This window comes from Prionailurus bengalensis, chromosome C1, assembly GCF_016509475.1.
Source record: "Prionailurus bengalensis isolate Pbe53 chromosome C1, Fcat_Pben_1.1_paternal_pri, whole genome shotgun sequence".
Classification (NCBI taxonomy): domain Eukaryota; kingdom Metazoa; phylum Chordata; class Mammalia; order Carnivora; family Felidae; genus Prionailurus; species Prionailurus bengalensis.
Window position 1 is genome coordinate 7,152,269 of NC_057345.1, and position 12,406 is coordinate 7,164,674.

The 12,406-nt window shown below is 46.1% G+C and overlaps 1 protein-coding gene across 8 annotated transcripts in view; it reads left to right on the forward strand.

Moving 5' to 3' along the window:
• UBE4B (ubiquitination factor E4B) overlaps positions 1-12,406 on the forward strand; it is a 123,049-nt gene that overhangs the window by 26,607 nt on the left and 84,036 nt on the right. The window contains exon 1 of one of the 8 annotated variants that reach the window (XM_043578503.1): positions 11,468-11,576. The exons of the other annotated variants lie outside the window; for them this stretch is intronic. The gene's annotated coding sequence lies outside the window, so the exon portion shown is untranslated. Of the gene's footprint in view, positions 1-11,467; positions 11,577-12,406 lie in introns of those variants that run through there. 8 annotated transcript variants of the gene reach the window in all.

Genomic DNA, 12,406 nt, shown 5'->3' on the forward strand with positions numbered 1-12,406 from the left:
GAGGAGTTGAAATGGACGTAGCTACAGACATCCACACAGCAAGCGACAGAACAACTCTCCAAGCTAAAGCAGAACAGGAGATTAATTTTAAGGGTGCTGGGGTCTTCTTTCTGAACCCAAGGACAGAAAGATAGCTGGGTCCCACGAAGAGACCAGAACCCAGAATCCAAATGCCGCCTGGGCTTCCTTTGTCTTGGGCTGCTACTTCCTCGCACTCCCCCCTTGTGCACACTGCCCATGACCTCCCTTGTGCTCGCTCAGCAACCCCGGATACTTCGACTCCGTGCCTGCTCTGTGCAGCTGAACACAGCTAGCGAAGACACGAACCGTGCTGGCGGATCTCATTTTTTCAACTTTTTACTCTGGAAATTTCCAAATCTGCAGAAAGGTTGATTGAGTCACCCAGATTGATCAGTTTTTGGTGTTGACTTTTTGCCCGCGTTCACCTTCTCTCTCGGTATGTACGTGTGTGTGTACCCACGTATGCATACATGCATACACGTACCTGTCGGTTTTGGCTGAACTGTTTGAAAGTATGAAGAAGAGAAAAACGGAGATGGGAAGTAGGAGGTGGTAAGGGAAGGCCTCCCCGGGAAGGCAGCGTCTGAGCAAAGACCCGAAGGAGGGGCTGCTGGGCGGTTCTCCTGGGGAGGAGTGTGCCAGGGGAGGCGCAGACAGCAGCATAGCAAGTGACCCCGACCATCAGGTGTGTGGCCAGTTAAAAAGAGCCTCTCGTGTACCAGACTTGTATTCTTGTTCAGATATTCCCTGCCCCCTTCCTGGGGGAAGGTTCTGTTTCTCCACCCCAGTGGCTGTAGGGATGGCCATGTGACTTGTTTCAGCCAACGAAATGGGAGCAGAAGGGTCCCTTCTGGGCCAGTTTACCCTGCGCCTCACTCCCTTCCTTCTGCCCTGACAATTAGTAGTGTGTCCTCTAGAGACTGCTTTGTCACCCCGGGTGCTGGAGTGACGATGATCCGGAGCAGAGCTGCCCTTTGGCCTGAATGTTCTCAGGCTTTACAGACATCACGAGGAATAATGACGGTTTCATTTCCTTCATCAGAGATTGTGTGAAAGGGGGCACGCCTGGGTGGCTCAGTCGGTTAAGCATCTGACTTCCGCTCAGGTCACGGTCTCGCTGTTTGTGAGTTCAGCCCCTCAGTGGGCTCTCTGCTGTCGGCACAGAACCCACTTCAGATGCTCGGTGCCCCTCTCTCTGCCCCTCCCCTGCTTGCGTGTGCGTGCTCTCTCTAAAAAATAAACATGAAAAACATTAAAACAAAAAAAATTGTGTGAAATTTATTATGCATTATTGCCATTGTCATTTGTGTATAATTTGCACTAATGATACCCCTTGTGATGTGAATATACCCAGATGGAATTACTGTGTGTGACCTTGTGCCACCAGCTTTTTTCCAACTCGGTTAAAAAAAGTACTGTGGTAAAAGACACATAAAAGTATCCCTCCTTTTAAGAGCAGGAGATCTCGAAGTGAATAGAAAACATGTTTTCAAAAAATAAAAAATGGAAAACGCGTTTTCTTTTAAAGATAAGCATTATTGAGCTCTCTATGTATGCACATGTGTATGTATGCGTGTCGTGTATGAGTGTGTAACCTTCCCATCAAGCAATAACAGATACCCCAGATTGAGTTGGGGTCTGAGTTGCCCTCCTTTGTGTCTTTTTTGCTGCTGTTTTGTCTTGTGCAGACCTTTTGTGCTGTATCATAATTACTGGTTTTCATCTGTCTTTCCTCAGTGGATCTGGAAATCCTTGAGGGTAGGGATTATGACTTGGATATTATGTCATCTTTACTGTCTGCTACAGTGACTTACGTGCACTTAATAAACCAATAAAGGACCGAATTTGGCGGGGGCAAGATTTTGTTCAGAAAGTATGATTTTTGTTTTATTTGCTGTGCTCTCTACACTCTGGACCAGAAAATGGAAATATTCTTTATTTCAGTATACACACTCATCAAAGAGGGAGTTCACGAACACTCTAATATTGGAGTACGAATACAGTATCTGAAATTATAACATTCTACGTATCAATTCATGTAGAATTCATAACTGATAATGAACTTGCACTGTGTCCTCAGGGGAATAAGGCTGCCTCTATCTACAGGTCTTGCAACTTCAGAAGGGATTTTCTGCTGTGAAGATCCGTGGGCTGTGGTTAGTGTTGTATACTCCAGAGTTGGACTGCCTGGGCTCATATCTGTTCTTTCATTTACTGGCTGTGTGACCTTGAGCAAGTCCCTTAACCTCTCTGAGTTTGGTTTCTTCATCTGTTAAATGGGAAGATGAATGTACTGATTGCCTTGGATTCTTAACTAGATTTATAAACATGAATCCCTTAGAATAGCATCTGGCACATGGATTAAGAGCTGGGTAAGTGTTTATCATATCACTAAAAATTATTTTTTTGTCTTAGAGCCCCTAAAATGGTGAATTTTTAAAATGTAGCTGGTGAATTTTTAATCACAGAGCTGTGATGTTCAGATTTGATTGAATGCGTTACTTTGAGGTATACTGTTGGGCTTAGATCCAGGCATATTGTGAGGTTGTCATAGCGTCTTGTAAGTTTTAGACATGGCCAGCTATGAACAAAGAAAACAAAACCAACAATAATCAGAACAAGAGGTATCTCAGGGCACCTGGGTGGCTCAGTCAGTTAAGCGTCCGACTTCTGATTTTGGCTCAGGTCATGATCCCAGGGGTGTGGGGTTGAGCCCCATGTCAGGCTCCACGCTGAGAGTGGAGCCTGCTTAAGGTTCTCTCTCCCTCTGCCCCTCTCCCCCATTCTTGCTCGTTGTCTCGCTAGATAAATAAATTAAAACATTAGAAAACAAACAAACAGTGCTTTTGGGATTTATCCCCCAGCTCCCCCCCCACCCCCACCCCCAATCCCACTAAAAATAAGAGGAGCAGAGTTTGGCCCATCCCGTCAGAGTCTCTGCCCCACAGTGGCCCTTGCTGTTTTGAACGGTAGCTGTTTTGAATCTATTTTTAATCAGGTCCGCGAGGGTAGGGAAAGGCGTCAGGTAGAACAGTCCTGGGGAAAACCCTATTTTCATGTCACTTGTGAAATGAGAACTGAGATAGTCAAGACCAGAAAAACTCTAGATATGAGGTTTCATGATCTGTATGTCTGGGTTTGAATTGTGGTTTAGGACATAAGTTGAAGAATCACAAGTCCCTTTTTTATGCTTTTGCTATTTTCTATTTGTGACATCTGGGAAAACAGTTCTTTGAAAAAGGACTTGTTCAACGTAAGAGAGACGATACCAGTCTTATGTGCTTAGTGTTAAAAAGAGTAAGCAAAGAGAAAAAAGTTGAATAATATTTTGATGTGCTGAACTATTTTTAGTTTGTGTCTCATATGTTGTGATGCGCTGTTTGTGATAAAAGTGAGGTCACATCTCTTAATAGTCAAGTTAATTAGATAAGCCTTTATGCCTTCGATTGCTCAAAGCCGTCTCTTGGGAGTCTCCTGTCTAGATATTCCCAGGGTTCTCGGGCTGCTAAACAGTTTATTTTTTTAATTATTATTTTATGATGATTATTTTTTAATATAATTTATTGTCAAATTGGCTAACATACAGTGCGTAAAGCGTGCTCTTGGTTTTTGGGGTAGATTCCCATGGTTCATCGCTTACATGCAGCACCCCAGTGCTCATCCCAACAAGTGCCCTCCTCAGTGCCCATCACCCATGTAAGCCCCCACCTTCGTAGAAAGTGGTCAGCCCCTCGAAGGGCACTGTCCCCCGTTGAGTCCCCTGCAGACAGCCCCGAGCGCTGGCCCTTTCATGGCCGTTTCTCCTCTTTCTAGTAGGTCTTGAAGATGGGGGGAGGTGAGGGCAGGTTTTACCCTCGCCTCCTACTGTGTCCCTTACTGCGCTTCTCTGTCTTCATTAATGGCCCACAGTATAATTCACGAAGTCCTGATTCTCCTTTTTCTTTTCTTCTTCTTTTTTTCCTAAACCTGTGTTTGTGGAGTGTTGGGGGTAGGGATTGGGGAACATCAGCCCAGTGGAAATCTTTCTTGGAAAACTTCCTTCCAGCCTTACTGCAGTGAGTCAGGACATTTATTCTATGTTTGTTTCACCGAGGAGAACGTTTGAATTTCACATCTCAGGCTGAACCTGGCACCAGAAATAGAAGTGGCTTTGCTTTTTTTCCAAAAGCAGTGTGTGTGCTTTTTCAAAATAATGGTAATATTAATTCCTAAATAGTAAATTTTACGCACCGTGCATTTTCTAGTATTTTTTCATTCATTCTCTCGTTACTTTGGCAAATATTTAAGGAGCACCTACCATGTGCTGGGTCCTCTTGTAAAAACAACTGAGAAAAGTCCTGTGTTAAGGGCTTAGAGTTGGGGAACGGTGAATGGTGGATAAGCAGTACATAAATAGCATCGCATGTGTCGGAGGTCAGATAAGAGCCATGGAGAAAAATGAAGTAGAAAACGGGGAGTGGGTGGTGGTTTTCTCATAACTCTGTGTGGAGGCTACTCTTTCCACACCCATTGTACAGATGTGGAAACTGAAGCACAGACAGGGTAAGCGACTTACCTTGATCCTACCTTGGGAGTAAGTAGTAAAGGTTGAACTTGAATTTGAAGTCCAGCGTGGGCTCCCAAGTTAGCTACCTCTAACGTAACTCTACTCAACTTCAGCCAGATCTCCCCAAACACTGATTTCCCTGAGAATTGAAAGTCTTCTTTTACCAGGCCCTCTGTTGCGTTGGTGTGTACAGATAAACACACTTTAAAAATTAAAATACTACTTTAATTTCAGTATCAGTGAATACAGGTTTTAACTTTAATTACAATTTATTTAGTTACTCTTTCATACAAAATTTAAAAAACTTCATAGCATCCACACAGAGAATGTAGCATTTTAGGCCTTGAAGGATAAGTAGGATTAATTTTTTAAAAATTACATCCTGGGGACGCCTGGGTGGCTCAGTTGGTTAAGCGTCTGACTTTGGCTCAGGTCATGATCTCACGGTTCGTGGGTTCGAGCCCCGCGTTGGGCTCTGGGCTGACAGCTCAGAGGCTGGAGCCTGCTTCGGATTCTATGTCTGCCTCTCTCTCTCTCTCTCTCTCTCTGCCCCTCTCTCCCTCTCAAAAGTAAACATTAAATTTTTTTTTTTTAATTCCATTGTGCTTGGGGCGCCTGGGTGGCACAGTTGGTAAAGCGTCCGACTCTTGGTTTCCGCTCAGGTCGTGATCTCACGGTTTGGGAATTTGGGCCCCACATTGGGCTCTGTACTGACAATGAGGAGCTTGCTTAGGATTCTCTGTCTCTCTCTCTTTTCCTCTCGCTCCCTCTGTCTCTCTCTCTGCCCCTCCCCTGCTCACACTCTGTCAAAATACATAAACTTGAAAAAAAACACCTTGAAATTACATTATGTTTAAAACATATAAGAGACTGTATTTAACGTTTAAAAGTTGGTGAAGAACATGATGAAATACCCATGAACTTGCTACCCATATTGAATGTGTACAGCAGTGAATTTTCACACAGTGGACACAGCTGTGAATATAGTGTCCGTTTTAAAGCAAAGACCAGCACTACTACTGAGAAGCTTGCTCATGCCTCTGTTTTTTCTTGTTTTGGAACTTGTTACAAATGGAATCATGCGGTCGATGCTTTTTTACATCTGGCTTCTGCTCCGTATTGTTTGTGAGAATCTTCCAGACCGTTGCATAGGGCACAAGCTCATGCATTTGATTCCTGCATGGATGCCCGTATGGGAATATACCACAACTCACTCATTCACGTTCACTTTTACCTGTATCACCCCATTTAGTTGTAGCAACTACCTGGGAAAGCTGTTTAGGGCTGAGTTTACTATGCCTGTTTTCTAGCTGACGAGAAGGTGACTCTGGAGAGTTCAGTGTGTTATCCAACATGACAGCAAGCATGGCCAATCCGTGGTGGCACCGAAATGCAGGTTTCCTGATGGATCTCGCTTCTCCTGCACCACATTTCCTACCGTGTCATGCAAGTAATGCCACTGGGGCCCGCAGCCCGTCTGTCTTCATGAACTTTCATCCTTCCTTCCCTTCCTCGGCAGAGTGGATTCCGTGGACCTTCACCGTAATCGCCCCCTCCCCTTTCCCACTTATGCTCTTTTTTTTCACAGTAAAAAGTTTCAGAAATCGGCACTTTTTTTTTTTTAATTTTATCTATTATTTTTTAAAAACTTACATCCAAGTTAGCATATAGTGCAACAGTGATTTCAGGAGTGGATTCCTTAGTGCCCCTTAGCCATTTAGCCCATCCCCCCCTCCACAACCCCTCCAGCGACCCTCAGTTTGTTCTCCATATTTATGAGTCTCTTCTGTTTTGTCCCCCTCCCTGTTTTTATATTATTTTTGTTTCCCTTCCCTCATGTTCATCTGTTTTGTCTCTTAAGGTCCTCATGTGAGTGAAGTCATATGATTTTTGTCTTTCTCTGACTGATTTCACTTAGCATAATACCCCCTAGTTCCATCCAGGTAGTTGAAATGGCAAGATTTCATTCTTTTTGATTGCCAAGTAATACTCCATTGTGTATATATACACCACATTTTCTTTATCCCTTCATCCATCGATGGACATTCGGGCTCTTTCCATACTTTGGCTATTGTCGATAGTGCTGCTATAAACATGGGGGTGCATGTGTCCCTTCGAAACAGCACACCTGGATCCCGTGGATAAATGCCTAGTAGTGCAATTGCTGGGTCATAGGATAGTTCTATTTTTAGTTTGAGGAACCTCCATGCTGTTTTCCAGAGTGGCTGCACCAGCTTGCATTCCCACAGAAATCAGTACTTCTAGCCTCCTGTTCTTTTCATTTTTTTTAATGTTTATTTATTTTTGAGAGAGAGAGAGAGAGAGAGAGAGAGAGAGCACGCATGCATGCGAGTGGTGGATGGGGCAGAGAGAGAGGGAGACACAGAATCCGACACAGGCTCCAGGCTCTGAGCTGTCAGCCCAGAGCCCGACACGGGCTCAAACTCAAAAACCGCGAGACCACGACCTGAGCCGAAGTTGGAGGCCCAACTGACTGATCCACCCAGGCGCCCTTAGTCTCCCATTCTTTGTCAGCCCCACTGCAGTCAAGCTTTCATCCCCTCCAGTCCATCAAAATAGGGTCTGATGAGGCCCTCAGTTCCCACCTCATCGCCAATTCCAGTGGTCAGTTCTCAGTCTTCATGTTGCTCGGCCTATAAATAGAGTGATCCCTCTTGAAATTCTCTGACTGGGTTTTAGGAAGCCAGTGAACCTTCTTCTGGAGAGCCCAGAGGCTTCTTGACACTACTTTCAGGGTCCTTTAGTGGCGTCACCTCTTCTCCCCCTCTCAGTTGTGTCCAAGGGCTCCATCCTCAGACTTTGTCTGCACACCTGCCTAGGTGATCTCGTCCCAGCTCGTGGCTTTGTGTGCCGTCTCTAACCTGTGCTCTGTCCTGCACATCAGATCGTATATTTTAATTTAATTTATTAAAAAAAAATGTTTATTTATTTATTTTAAGAGAGAGAGAGAGAGTACGTGTGAGCTGGGGAGGGGCAGAGGAAGAGGGAGAGAGATACCCAAGCAGGCTCCATGCTGCCAGCACAGAACCAGACGAGGGTCTCGATCTCACAAACCATGAGATTATGACCTGAGTCGGAATCAAGAGTTGGACATTTTTAGCCCAGGCACCCCAGGTCATATATTTTAATTTTAATTGCTGTTTATTTAATTACTATTTTATACTCCATTAAAAAAATCGTAGAATTCACACAAAGACGAGTCCATCTGTGCGTTTGATGATCACATGTCTAAAACAATTTGCGTCTCCTCCCTCCCTCCGTGTTTCGTACCTCAGTCTTGGTCTCAGCCCCAGGACTTTGGTGTCAGCCCTACTTCCTTCGGTTGTTTCCTGTTTGCCCTCCATTCCGTCAGCAGATCCCGTGAGCTTGTGCTCCACCTGCAAAACACATCCCAGCTGGCCACTCACCACGGTCTTCACAGCCACGCATCCGAGTTCAGGTCACAGCATCCTCCTAAGTAGCCTCTGCCTGCTCCCTTTCTCCCCTACAGCCGATTCTCTGTAGCAGCCAAAATAATAATCTTCAAATATAAGTTGAATCACGTCACTTTTCTGATCAGAACCCCCTGGTGGCTTCCCGGTGCCAGTGCTTTCACCGTGGCTTATGAGGCCCCTTCGTGCCTCTGAACTCATCGTCTGCTGTTTCCCTCTGGCTCATTCTGCTCCAGCCCCTCAAGTCTTGCTGACCTTCAGCATGAGCCACTCACAAGCCCCCTCATACCTCCAGACGCCCACCTGGTTCGCTTCCTCTCTTCCTTCGTGCTTGCAGAAGCCCCGTGGACCAGAGAGGCTTTTGCACCCACCTTATCTAAAAATCGCAGCGCCCTCTCCCCAGCGTGCCCTGCTTAATTTTTCTCTAAGGGTGCTTGTAACCACCTGGCATCCTTTTTGTCCGTTTGGCTGTTCTTGTGGTCTTTGCTAGAATCCGAGCGCCGTGACAGCAGGGGCTGTTGAGTTTACTGTGGTGCTTGATGAGCATTTGTTCAATGAGTGGATATCTGAAGGGGACCTGATAGCAAGTCTGAAACACCGTCCACCGTCTGGCCTTTGAACATTCAGTTAAACATTCTTCTGTGTGGCTTTTATGCTTCGCCTGTCTTGATTGCGTGCATTACTCTTTCCCGGTGTTGAATACGTACGGGGCTGTTATGCGCCTGGCCCTACGCTCGGTGCTGGAGATACGCCAGTCAACAAGATAGATGTGGTTTTTCTCAACGGAGCTTCTGTTCTACTAGGGAAACAGATAATAAGCGAGACGGTAAGTAAGAAATAGATCATGTGACTGCAGACCATGTGGAGTGCCTGAAGCATGCGATTGGAAGGCTGCGGTGTCCATGAGCTTGGAGGGGAGGAGAGTGCTAGCTAAAGCCATCAGGGAAGTCCCGTAGGAGGAGGTGACATTTAAGCTGAGAATGGAAGGCAGAGAAAGAACCAGCCATGCCAAGAATTAGAAAAATTGCTTCTAGGCTTAAGCAATTGCAAGTGGCTGAAGGCAAGCTAGAGCTTAGGATGTCTTAGGAACCGTCCGAGGGCTGGTGTGGCTATTGCCCGGAGTGGCATACCGTAACCTGGAGAGGCAGACGTTGGCTCTGTAGAACACGGTGAGGACTCGGCTTTTGCTCCAAGTGCAGTGGGAAGCCATTGAATGGTTTGAGCAGCAGAGTGTGGTTTGTGTTTTTAAAGAATTCCTGTGATTGCTGTGTGAATGGATTGCAGGAGAAAGTAGGAGAGCATGGCTTCTTATCACTTAGCATTTGATTCTATACTTAAGAGTTTTTTTTTTTTTTAATTTTTTTTTTTCAACGTTTATTTATTTTTGGGACAGAGAGAGACAGAGCATGAACAGGGGAGGGGCAGAGAGAGAGAGGGAGACACAGAATCGGAAACAGGCTCCAGGCTCTGAGCCATCAGCCCAGAGCCTGATGCGGGGCTCGAACTCACGGAGCGCGAGATCGTGACCTGGCTGAAGTCGGACGCTTAACCGACTGCGCCACCCAGGCGCCCCGATACTTAAGAGTTTTTTAAATCGCCCCGGCTCTTGGCAACCGCCATTCTACTTTCTGTCTCTATGCATTTGACTCCTCTAGATACCTTATACAAGTGGACTCCTACAGTCTTTGTCTTTTTGCGTCTAGCTTATTTCACTGAGCATAAAGTCCTCAAGGTTCGTCTGTGTTGTAGCACGTGTCAGAATGTCTTTCCTTTTTTTTTTTTTAATTAAAAAAATTTTTAAATTTCTTTTTGAGACAGAGAGAGACAGAGCATGAGCAGGGGAGGGGCAGAGAGAGAGAGGGAGACACAGAATCCGAAGCAGGCCCCAGGCTCTGAGCTGTCAGCACAGAGCCCGACGCGGGGCTCGAACTCATGGACTGAGATTATGACCTGAGCCGAAGTCGGATGCCCAACCGACTGAGCCACCCAGGTGCCCCTCGAATGTCCTTCCTTTCTAAGGCTGAATAATATTCCACTGTGTGGCTGTGCCACATTCTTTTTTATCCATTTATCCATTGGTGGGCATTTGGGTTGCTTCCCCGTGTTAGCTCTTACAGATGACTGCTGTGAACACGGGTGAACGAATGGCTGTTTGCGCCCCTGCCTTTTGTGTATTTCCTCGGCGTGGACTTACTGGATCGTGTGGTAATTCTATTTGTAACGTTTTGAGAAACCACCAAACTGTTTAAAATGGTGCCTGCTCCGCGTGAGCCTGTCACCAGCATTGCAGAGGGCTCCATTTCCTCCACATGGTCACTAACACTTGTGAGTTTATGGTTTTTCGATGGTAGCCGTTTTCACGGGTGTGAAGTGTTACCTCGTTGCGCTTTGAGTTGCCTTTCAGAAATCTAAAGCTTTGAAAGTGTTTAAAGAAAGGAATACGGAGCCTTCGCTTTTACCCGGCCAGAGTGGACGCAGATAGGTTGATGAGGACCTCTTGCAGAGGTCCTGGGGAGAGAGGGTGGTGGCCTGAAGAGGGTGGTGGCAGAGGAGCTGAGAGGAGAGTGTGTGCCGAGGGTGCAGCGAGGAAGCAGGGAGCACAGATCCTGGGGCTCTGGCTTGAGTAATTGGATCAGGAACAGGTTGCGGTGGGAATTTCTGGTGCGCTTTGCCCCGCCCTCCACCCCGGGTAAGTGTTCTTGAGAGAAGCACTTCAGTGATTTCTTTCAGAGAGTTTTTTCATCTTCATACCACGCCTCCCCCGGATGATCTGTGATGACCTTCACTGTTCTCTGTTCGCTTCAGGTCAGGGAGCCTTGAGCACCTGTTACAGACCAGGTGCCGTGCTCGACTATAAGGAGATCAGGACGTATGAGAGAGAGGCAGCCTGCCGGTCAGAGGTTTGGTCTCAGGAGCCCTTTACGTTCTTATAAAATGTTGAAGATCTCAAAGAGCTTTTGTTTAGGTGGGTTGTATTCTTTGATGTGTACCATAATAGAAATAAAGGGTGAGCAACTTAAAGACAGACATTAGTAAAAACAATAATGTATGTTAATAGAACTTTAAGAAAAAATGTTAGAGAGAGAGAGAGAGAGATCACGAGCAGGGGAGAGGCAGAGGGAGAGAGAGGGGCTCTGAGCTGAGGCAGGGCCTCATGATCCATGACCCTGGGATCATGACCTGATCATGGACCCTGGGATCATGACCCTGGGATCAAGAGTCAGATGCTCAACTGACTGAGCCACCCAGGCACCCCTAAATAATGTGTTTTTAACGAAAACGACTACGTTTTCCAAAACAGTTGTAGTGAGAAGAGTGACTTTTTCAGGTCTTTTTAACGTCTGATTTACTAGAAGACAGCTGAATTTTCATGTTAACTCCTTTAATTTGTTGCGACACGCCATGCCATGCAGCCTCTGGAAAACCCCGTTGGACGCTTGAGAATGAGATCGAAGAGGCAGATATCTTAGTGATACTGTAAAAATAGCTTTGGCCTCAACGTGCTCTCTGCGAGGGTCTCGCAGACCACAAGGGATCCCCAGGCCGCTGGATTGCTGGTAAGAGCGTGGGCGCTAGAGCCGGACTGCATGGGTTCGAATTCCAGCCCTACCACTTACGAACGAGGCAAGTATCTAACCCCTGTGCCTCAGTTTGCTCACATGTAAAATCGGCCTAAGTACCCACGAAGGCTCATTACGAGGATTCAGTGAGTATAGATTTATAAAGTGTTGAGAACACTGCTGGGAGATAAAGTGCTGCATCAGTGTTTAATTACTTCTTCCCTGTTTATTTCCAATAATTAAGACCTAATCTTTCCTTCGAGGGATTTATCCTAGTGATGTAGGTAGATGAACAACCAAACCTCAGGATTTTGTGTAAGGTCACCGAGGGATGTATTTGCAGCAGGGACACAGGAGTGGGCTTCTCGGGTTTGGGGTCAAGAACTAGGATGTTCTTGGTCGTTTGAACGATAAAAGGAGCAGCTTTCCCTCAGGGTCGCAATGGCAGGTTCTTGGTTCAGATTAGGTCCATCCCTGTTAGCATTTGTCACAGGCTGACTCTTTCATCTTCCTTATCTGTAACAGAATGAGCATAAGCAGCCTCGTTGGTTTGCGTCTTTGATGCCTGCTCAGAACCAGAAGCCTTATCACGGTTGGTGAGACATCCTCACTGCCTGTGGGACAGCAGGTGGTCCGTGAGAGTTTACTGCCTGGCTGTAAATGAATGACCGTCAAAATGTGAGGGAAACATTTCTGTGATGCGCTGGGGTTTGGCGGTAGATATTTGTAATCACTTGCTAACCCTGGAGTATTACAAGGAAGCAGCGGCCGATTATATTTTGATTGCAGTTAAGCAAGAAGAATCTAATCACTTCGCTGCTGAAAGT